General features: G+C 31.3%; 1 long non-coding RNA gene across 1 annotated transcript; it reads right to left on the reverse strand.

Moving 5' to 3' along the window:
- Positions 1 to 2,785: 2,785 nt before the first annotated feature.
- On the reverse strand, positions 2,786 to 10,505 carry LOC128155835 (uncharacterized). Its single transcript, XR_008239649.1, has 2 exons — positions 10,391 to 10,505; positions 2,786 to 3,598 (listed from the first exon to the last, which is right to left on the reverse strand). It is a non-coding gene; the product is annotated as an uncharacterized LOC128155835 (long non-coding RNA).
- Between the last annotated feature and the right edge of the window lie 255 nt (positions 10,506 to 10,760).

The raw sequence follows: 10,760 nt of genomic DNA on the forward strand, positions 1-10,760 counted from the left end.
TGTTAGGAATGAGTTTGCTCTATATAAGAAAAAAGTAAATTTCTATCAGTTTAAACAATAGATTGGGTTATGTTTATAGCTATAGAAAAAAAACCCGGAGGCAAGTTCTATCAGTTTTACCATGGATTGTTTTAGCTCCAGAAAGAAGTCAATTTCTATCTGCTTTGGCGATCACGATCTTCATTAACAAGGATTGCACTTCTTACCCTTTCTGCCGTGATTATGTAACCATTTTTGTCCAATTTGCCTCATGTTTACGCGTTATTACTCATGAACCTATCAAGATTAATGCTGATTATAATATTTAAAATTATTTAAATACAAACAATTTTTATTCAATATAATGGTGCTTGGACAGGTAAATTTGTTTTGGTAAGTCTATTCCTTAGATAAACCGTCTGATATCCTTGAGTTCAATCGATGGTTGTACCCTGTAGTCTCTTAAAATATTGCTATTAGATCAGCATGCATGCAATCCGTCGGCGTACTTCTTCAACCCGAGACCCCTCCCATGAACAGTTTTCTCCTTTGAACTCAAACCACGGTGCTAAGTACGTAATATGTTACTTTTTAAGGATTAAAGGATATTTTTTAGTACAATGAGGTGATCAAATACAGTCAGGGTGATCAAATGCAATTAAGCCCGATTAAGCCCGGTCGAATTTGATCACCTCATTTCTTATAGATGTATTTTTTATATTTTTAGCAATTGTACGATTAAATAGTAAAATAGTCATTGATGAAATGTATTGAACTATACATTACAAAAGCTATTCGTAGTGTATCACAGACAAAGACACTGGAAAAGTAAATATTCATATATATTCTCTATGTATATTTTTAATAATATGAACATAGTACAGTTTGTGTAACTATCTAATCTGGAGTCTAGTTTCATCCAGATAATAGAGACTATAATCATGATATTTTCTGAACGCAATAAAACTGAAATGCTTTAGTTAATGAATTTAGAGTCTTTAAAAGGTTTTTTTTTTCCCCGTTCTTGGGTTGAGTTCTGTTCTTTAGGCTCCACATCCTGTGCTGTCAGCTGTAATTTCAGTGATGGACATTGAGAGTTTATTTTCTTTTTACATCAATAAAAACTTCAAATTATGTCCAAAAATATAAATGATTCGTGTTCTCCCTTTAAGTACCGATTACTTGGCGCAGAATACGTAACGACCAGAACCAATTGCTAATTCCCAAATACTTCCGGTAGGTTACATCATTGGCCGTTATACAAAATGGAGTCGATATCTTACCATTACCTTATTTCTTTTTTTTGTTTTTTTTTGGTTTTTTTTTTTTTTTTTACAAATAATGTTAAGTAAATAATTACCATTTCTTTAACAAAATGACTCTTGACAAAGAAGATAAACAGACTCGATGTGTTTATAAATTACATTATTAACAGATGAAAGCAAACCTTTAACTGAAACGTATACCAATGTTATGATCTCTTTTTTTAGCAACTTTATCTAAGTGACTAATCATTTTTTTTTTATAAAAATGTAATATATAAATAATATAAAAATATTATATTCTAGAGCGAGATCGTAGTTTGGCTAATCATCTAAGCACGATTTTCATCTCTATACATGATAGATACGGAAAACAAGAGCAACATAATGTACTGGATACTGTTTTAGAATCCATAAAAACAAGAAAACTGCCTTATACAGCAAATCATTATACATCGGCGTTTACCATCAAATATACAGCAAATCATTATACATCGGCGTCTACCATCAAATATCGTAGTCCCTGCTGCTTACAGCCATTTTCTTGCAAATTGCAACAAAATTCAAAGAATGAGGAAAAGGTCTATTAAAGCCCAAACTCAACTTCAAAGAAAATAGAAGATTTATTAGTAATAAAGAATGCCACTGAATCAGCTTATGCATGTGTCTGGGAAAATAATTCGTAAGAAGATCACGCTTGTCTGTGGACCCGGTCCCATCCGCCCTCGTTCAATAAAATTGCACATCTGATGAGCCATAAAGTTTACAATTATTACAGACTGGAAAAAGAAACTACAGTCTTGCATCTTTTAAGTTCTGTAAAAAGTAAGTATCTTTACGTATATGAATCCTCATTGGTCAGATACTAGTACATTGGCCATACCCCAGGAAGACGCTAACAGGTCAGGCTTGGGGTTTCATGGCCATGGAATTTGAATAAATGATCAAGTTTCCATATGTATGTCAGGACCACAGTGACAGCTAGCTGATATTCTCGCTAAAACTTCCCTGGGTTTTGAACGATTAAACGGTTGACTTTAACAATATACATCATATATTATATTTGAAATATACCAAATATATTAATCAACAACAAACTTTTTCAGAGTGTCAATTAAAGTAAAGTCATTTAAAGTCATGTGCATTGTTTTATGTTTGGGGTGGTCCAAAGTTCGAACCCAACTATTAGTATTAGTATTAGGAATCAGAAGGTCAAAACAAAAATACTAGAAACGATTTGCTATCAATGAATATTAGTAACCTATCCAATTGAATATGATTGTAGAAAATAAAGACCCAAAGGTAAATTTATACAGACCTTTTAAAAAGACACAATTACACACACATATCACGTAAACTTTGTTATGTAACTTGCAAAGTAGCCAAATTGTGATACGTTTTTTAAAGAATCGATATTATCTAATTCTTTTGGTGATGAAGCATACTAGTTGTGGATGACGATTGCAAGTAACTTTTCTCGAACTGGGTCTCTGCTTGTGGGATTGTGGTTAATGTAACGACGTAAACTATCCAAAGTCTTGTCAGACTGTATTCAAATTTAATAAAATAGCTTTAGTTGATATGATACTGCATTATTATACATACTACGTATGCAGAATGAAAAAGCCCACGAAATTATTTTCATGGTTTGTTATCAAAACTGGAAAGAAACGATGTTCTGTGGTTTCTGTTGTTTGATTATTTCTGGATGTGTTTTGTTATTTTATTTACTTAAGGGTTTTCTTCCTCATTGCACTGTCTTTTCTTGAGGTATTGGTCTATGTTTTGACATATTACAGTTTGTGCTAATTCTTCCATAGAATCAACGAATCATTTGCCACTTGGAAGGTCCTTTCGTTCGATTTGCATGTGTAAGTGTATTTCGCGATGATTCAGTAGAACCTTATGTTCCTAGCGTATTAAACGGAAATAGCATCGAAAGGTTTCCCCGCCACAGAGAACGGGCAGTCAAGCACCTGTAAGTTAGAGGAAGATTTCGATGTCAAGGTCGATTCCATCTTTGCCGTTAGCGTTGACGCTTTCTTGAAGTCTGATGTGACCTTGAAGTTCTTTTTGGAGAACGCTGATGCCGAGGCTGGGATTTGTGGAGTGATCATGTGACGCAGCTTCACAATGTTCAGAATTCGTCTCCTCTCTTTTAGCCTGGCTTTGATTTCAGACTCGTCCGATTTTCTTTGATATCTCTGTTTGTATTTCATATGATAGCAGTAGAAATTGAAGGCAAGAAAGGTTAAAAAAGACACGGCGATGGCAACATGAGGCACCCACAGCAAAGTCGCAGCTGTAGGCTTGGATTCCAGGACTGCCGTAACGTTTGATGTCATTTCTTTGTGGCTCTGTAATTACAAGAAAAAAATCAGTAATGTGATAGCCTCTTGTTGAATATTGTATATGAAATGCGGCTTTCATCTTATTTTTTTTAGAATCCTATCTAATTCTATTTTCCCTGCAAAGTCAAGTGGTAGTGCTTTGTGTAAGCGAGTCAATGTGACCTTTGAAAATGTGATAATTTGATAAGCGTTTGATAACATGAAGCCTCATGAAAACAATGAAAGAAAGCCATGTTAAAAACCGGTATCTATCATCGGGGCGGATGTCTTCCATAAAACGTCAACCAACAGAAAGAAGGACCAGGACATCATTCCGAGGCTGATTAAAATAAGTTAAGGTGGCTCTATACACCCACAGTTTATTTCAATTTTCAATAGAAGACCACAAAACATATACTTATCAAATATAAAAATGACGATAGGGATACTATAGGTATTTTTAAAGAATTTTTTCATGTTTTTTCGTGTTTTTGTAAAATATTTGTTAAAAAGACAGCTATCCACAAATTGAGAGAAATTATTTTGTCATATGATGGATATTTCCTTCGGACACATAAAAAAAAAATAACACTTCTTAACATTCAAAAATGTTATTATTGCAATTTTTTTTAGTATTTCCCCAAAACATAATTTTTCATATTTTCTTACTCTATTGACAAATCATCTGAAAAAGTTGCTTGATGTTATAAGAAAAAATATTTTAATAAATGTGACAGAAAAAATTGAATGAAAACCATTGCAAATAAACACAAAAAATATTTTAAATTTTATTTGGTATGAAAGTTCCTCAGGTAAGGGTTATCGTTCCTAAGTCCCAAGGCCCAAACACCTTGGGGACTTTTCATTTCTGAGTTGAAGAAAATTTCCTTAATATAATGTTGGAATGATAAATACATACATATTTCATTATAGACTTTGCCCTGTATAAGTGAATATATTCGCTTTAATGCAAAACTAAGTCAAATATATAAAGGGGAACATTGGCTAATAGGATTTATGTATCCCAATCCGAGAGAAATTCAAAGCAACCCTTTCATTCCCGTTAGGTGTCGATATTAATGTGCATTAAAATGTATGTTATAATTGAAATATTTTCACCGGTTTAGAATTTTCTTTCACGGTATTCACCCAAAAAATACGTTTTAGAAATTTTTGGAAAGTTAAAAAAATTATTGTTCTCAACGGGAATCGAACTCATGACCTACTGGTTATTAGTGAACCCACTAACCCACTGCGCTATGGCGTAACATATCAATGACTGTAAAGAAACTCTTTGAAAATTTATACTTGATTTTATTGTTTATTTCGATAAATAATACTACACAACGTGAAGGTGTCACATACCACATTACTGGTAAGTAATGAATTTTCCAATTATCAAATTTAATCTATTAATTTAGCAAATTTTCAAAAGAGCGGTTTCCATACAATTCGCCTTAGTTTAAATCAGCCAGTACCGGAAATGCATGTTTCCAGATTTACTTTTTTGCGTACTGCGTCATCAAAAAGTGGTGTATAGAGCCACCTTAAGGAATATTTATTTTTTGGGGGGATGTATATTAAACACAAACCAAAAAATCCCTTTTTTACATCACTGGCATTAAGACTACTCCAAACTTCAAAACACATTTCAGAATCAAAATTTATTATTTTATTCAAACAAAATTGCACATATAAATGCATGTACTCGGTTAAGGAAGGAGTCTTTTCTAGTTTTCGACTTGTCAGAGGTAAATTCAATTAAATGTTCATAAAATCAAAATGAAAGAAAATTTAAATATCATTTTTTTTTCTTTTTTACTATAATACATCATGGCATAGAAATGGTAATTAAAGTTTTTTTTTTAGTTTTCCATAATTCATTTAAATTTTCAACAGCAAAACAATATCAAATATAGCTTAAACAATAGTATTACACAAGATATAACGTATATTATACAATCTTTTCCACTTTGACAAGGGAATTACATACATAGTCCAATCCGTTGAACCCCTTGTCTTCCAACTGGATGACTGCACCCCCAGAATGTGGAATAAAAATGATGAGTGTAAAAAGTTACATATATTTACTTAAGGAAGGGTCCTTTTTCTAGTTTTCGAATTTCAAACCTAAATTTGATTAATTGTTCATTAAATCAAGATGAAAGGAAATTAAAATAGTATATTTTTATTCCTTTTTTATTATCATACAACTTGGCACAGAAAAAGTAATCAATGTTGAGAATCTAACAAGGACTATATTTTTGGCGTAATATTAACGTAGGAAAATACCGGTATCACATGTTTCGCAATTCAGAATTGCTGCAGATTAATGAGTCTGTTTTAGCATTTTAAAAACAATAACATTAATGATGGATTTTTGTTTTACTAATGTGAACCAATGATATGATACTTGGGTTTTAGAAGTTTTTGAAATATGATTTGCTTACCAAATTATATTTTTATAAGCTTTTTAAAGCGTCCTTCTATACATTGATTTTTGTGAAAAAATCACAAAAATCAGTTTTTCTCTCTTATTAAATGGTCAATATATTAGCTTTTCTGTCAATTAACATCTTTATATAAAGTCTTCATTATACATTTAAATCAGAAATATTTCATTATTGGAAGCATAAAAAATAATCAAAATTTCTTCAAAATTTAAGACAATTAGAGGAGTTGCGGGCCAGGCAATATCAATCCAATTTAGTAGTATAAGCTGATAAACATTCTGATATTTTATCATATCGTTGAAGGATAGAATCTTCAAATCTTATACAAATGTCTATAGAACTACAAAGAGCTACAATTATATTTGTCATCCTTTACGTTGAGGAGAAAGGTAGTGACCTTGACCTGACTTTAATGCAGAAACAAAAAGGTCAAATTTGATTAAACTGAAAAAATCATTTGGTAATATGATCCATTTGACTGTGTCAAAATTTCATGAATTTCTTATCATAAGAAGTATGTTTGATAACGAGAAGACTCCTTCCTTAAAATAAAGTACATATCATCAGTACATGTAATACTTGCAGCTTTTTATGAACACAATTTTCCACACTTAAATTATTTTTCACAAAATATTTAAAATTTTCTTTTGACATTTTTTCTTGATTCATTCTACAAGACATTTTGTATTTATAAATTGAAAAGCAGATAAATGACAAAATATTATTCAACCTTCTAGTTTTGACATTATTTTCATAATGGAACCCCAATACTTATATCTTCCATGATAATCCAAAATTAAAAAAATTTCCCACCTCTTGCCATATGTGTTTTACTAATTTACAACTAAATAAAAGATGTTCACAGTCTTCGACCGTTTGACAACATTCACATTCGGCTGATACATGTTTGATCCTCTTACTAACACTTAGGTACACTGTTCAATGGCTTCTTATTGAATTCAGCAACTTTCTTATCATACATGCATTTTATTTTTTGATTATAGATATTTTTCCTAATAATTCCACCCGATATACCAAACAATTTGTTCCATCTGTTTTCATATACAGATCTCTTAAATTTTATATTCACAAAAATAGAATAATAAAAGTTATTCTTTAAACATTCTGTATTTCTACTAAGGCCATCTTTAAAGATAAACCTAGCATTTTGTTGTATATTAATGTATTTTGCATATGAACATTCAAATCTATCTATGTAATTCTTAAAACACGTACTAAGCATAATATACTCACAAAAATATTATTTTTCTTTTTCATGATGCTGGAAAAATAATTTATGTCATACGAATTTTCATCTGCATCAAAAATATTAAAGTTAATTAAAATTTTTAATCTTACAAGGACTATATTTTTTTGGCGGAACATTGACTTTTAAAAATATCACACGTTCCTGCAATTCAGTATTGCTGTAGATTCATTCGTTTGGTTAGCATTTTTTAAACAACAACATTAATATTGGATTTTTTAAATTAATATGAACTAATGATATGATACGTCAAATTTACAATTTGTTTTTAAAATATGATTCTATAATTAAGAGAATTTATAATAGTATTACCTTTTTTGAGCGCCCATTCATTAAAAAGATTTGTGTGAGAATACAATGTATCACTGAAATCGGATTTTCTCACTTACTTCATAGTCAATATATTAGCTTTTTGGTTAATTTAATCTTATTTAAATTCATCATATGTAAAATCAGAAATATTTTAATATTGCAAGCACAGAAAAATAATCAAAATATCTCCACAATTTAAGAAATTTAAAGGAAATGCGGGTTAAGGAATCAATTTAAGCTTAAATACATGTATTTATTTAAATTTAGAAGTATAAGCTGATAGACATTCTGATATTCTACTTCATTTAAGAATATAAACTTCATAACTTAAACAAATGACTACATGACTGCAGGTCATTACATCTATTTTTATCATCTTTTAAAATGACAAAAAAAAAAAAGGAAGTGACCTTAACCTGACCTTGATGCGAAAACAATTTGTTTGACTGTGTAAAAATTTCATGAATTTCTCATTATAAGAAGTATGCCTGATAACGAGAAGACTCCTTCCTTAAAACCGTAATACAATCATATCAAGTTAAAATTTATTTTAAAAAAGTGTCTTAACCGTCTTCCTATGAAAAGGATAAATACAGGATTGAAATGTTTACAATCTTGCAATGACCTTTGTGGTTGGTGGCAAATGCACGGTGTGAAAAAGTTCATGTCTTTGAAGATATTGAAAATAATAAGATGCTGAAGATATGTACTAAAATCAAATATTTTATTAGGTGAAAAAAGTGACAAACTATAATAATGAGCTACATGTTTGGTGATTTGCAAAATATGTGTGCTTATTATAACTGTAACCTTTCCATATCCTAACTTTAAAATTATTAATCATATGTGTACCGTACGTGTTTACTTACCTTTTATCAGTAAACAGAATACATGTATACACTACCTTAGCATTGATGTTATCATGTTCGGAAGCACTTGGCTTGTTATTGTTGTCCAACTCATTGAATTATCTCGTTCTTATGAATATGTACCCTATCCCGATTGGCTCCATCCCACTTTTGTAAAGAAACAATTATGTTATTACATCTAAATACAACAATGCATGTTTTCATAACATGATATTTGTTTTTATACCTCCAGAAACTATATGCATTGCTTTCTAATTGATGGTTTAGAATTATAAAAATTCATGAAAACGAGAAAAGTCAAAGTGTTGGCCCAATTTAAGTAGGAGTATGTGATATTGGCCGTTCGTTTCCGACGATGAAAAATGAACCACTACCCTAAACGTGAAAAATTGACACCGTTAAATTAAACTAATTGTCAATTATTAGTGGACTACCAACTACAACATATATCAACTCTATTCATTTGCTATCTCAACAAAGATACAATACCTGAAGAACTTGCTATATGTTTCTCCTGCAAACAGATGATCATTGTATGCAATATCGAAGACCATTTACGACTTATAAGTTGTTGATATTTGGATTAAAAATAAATAGTTTCTAGCGTGTATCCTTCCCCAACCACCTGACTCCTCATACAACATAATGGACATTTCCTTCTTAATTTTTCACACCTAATGGGTTTTTTGATTGATTTGAAAAGTTCTGAAAGCCAGCAGTTATCTTCCGCTTATCGCCTCTCCGGGACTGGGATATTACTTTTGACACCTTTAGGATTCGGACGTGAGGGTTAATTACGGATCGCATGCGGCTGCCAGTATCGGGTCCCTTCTCATCCTGACAAACTAGCGGTTCCTTGTCGGCTCACCTAATAACTAACCGCTGCTAAACTTGGACGGGCGCAATTTCTGATACAGGCTTCATTTGCATATAGTTTTTATATCATTTAAAACAGACACTTTTGCAATACAAATGAAATATTCTTAATTGTCAAAGTATATACTGAATGATAGAAATACAAAGTTATCATCATCAATATTGAATGGAATTTACAAAGAGTTGAGTGGTTTAAAAAAGTTTTTCAAATAGCTTGAAATAATAAACGAGTATTTGTACACTATATAATTATGATTGATATCTACAGATTATAGAGTTTGATTTTGTTTTGAAATTTGTAATTAACAACTTAATATCAAGACACTTTTAAATAGCATTTAAATTTTGTCGCTGTTTTCAATCAAGAGAGACTTTAAGACAGTGTACAAATTTTGACTCAAGTCATAGATTGCCTCTTGATCCTGGGCGGCCAGTACTACAGCTGAATAAATCGTTTTTGGGCGCATATAAGTACATTCTGTACCTCTCACCATGCAAGTAAATACTAAACCTCTCACTTTCCAATTTTACTGACCTCTACAAATAAATCAATGGCTACTCATGATTTTAATTGTAAGATGAAAGATAACTGATCTTGAAGTGACCTATGCAGATCATGTACACCAAAACGGATTATTGTTGTTGTACTGTGTACATACAAGCCTCAAAAGGAACCTCATTTGACCAACTGCTTCACAATTCCTTTTATCAACACCATAACACGTAGGACATGTTGAGTGCTCGCACTGTTGTCATTATCAATATGTACTTTAAGCCTTCTTTTATCTGTAAGAATTGTGCACAATGTACACAACTTATGTAACGTTCACGTTGAGTATTTCGAGGTATATTACTGTCGACTTTATATGGACAGTTTAACGCAGGAATGACGTATTATTTCAACATTTCAATTGTTGAATTTTCTGTGTAGATTTAGATTTGCTTTATCAAAGCATTTTTGATAAAACTATATCAGTTTACGAAACAAATGGTACATGCATCGAGGTATATTTCTTATTGGATAAGATAACATTAATCTTACCTCTTAATCTCATCTGTACGCTGGCAGAGTCTTCTGTGTAATGCCAGCATCCATGGTTCATAAGATACTATAGATAATCATGGATACGAGCATCTTTAATCAGCTTCGGTTGTCATGGCAACAGTTTAGGCGGAAGAGAAACAGATGCATTGACAGAGTCTACTGAAATCGATTTATCCAGAGGTAAAGGTATTTTTCCCGTGTAAACATGTAACATATACACGACGTTCTTTTTATACATGAGATTTATAATATAGTGATTGTGAGTCTGTGCAAAACAATATAGAATATGATATCAAATTAATTGGAGATTTAGATTTGAAGATCAAAATATGAACTCCAGATAAAGTCTTGGAGTTGAAGCACACCG

Source organism: Crassostrea angulata, chromosome 7 (assembly GCF_025612915.1).
Source record: "Crassostrea angulata isolate pt1a10 chromosome 7, ASM2561291v2, whole genome shotgun sequence".
NCBI classification, from domain to species: domain Eukaryota; kingdom Metazoa; phylum Mollusca; class Bivalvia; order Ostreida; family Ostreidae; genus Magallana; species Magallana angulata.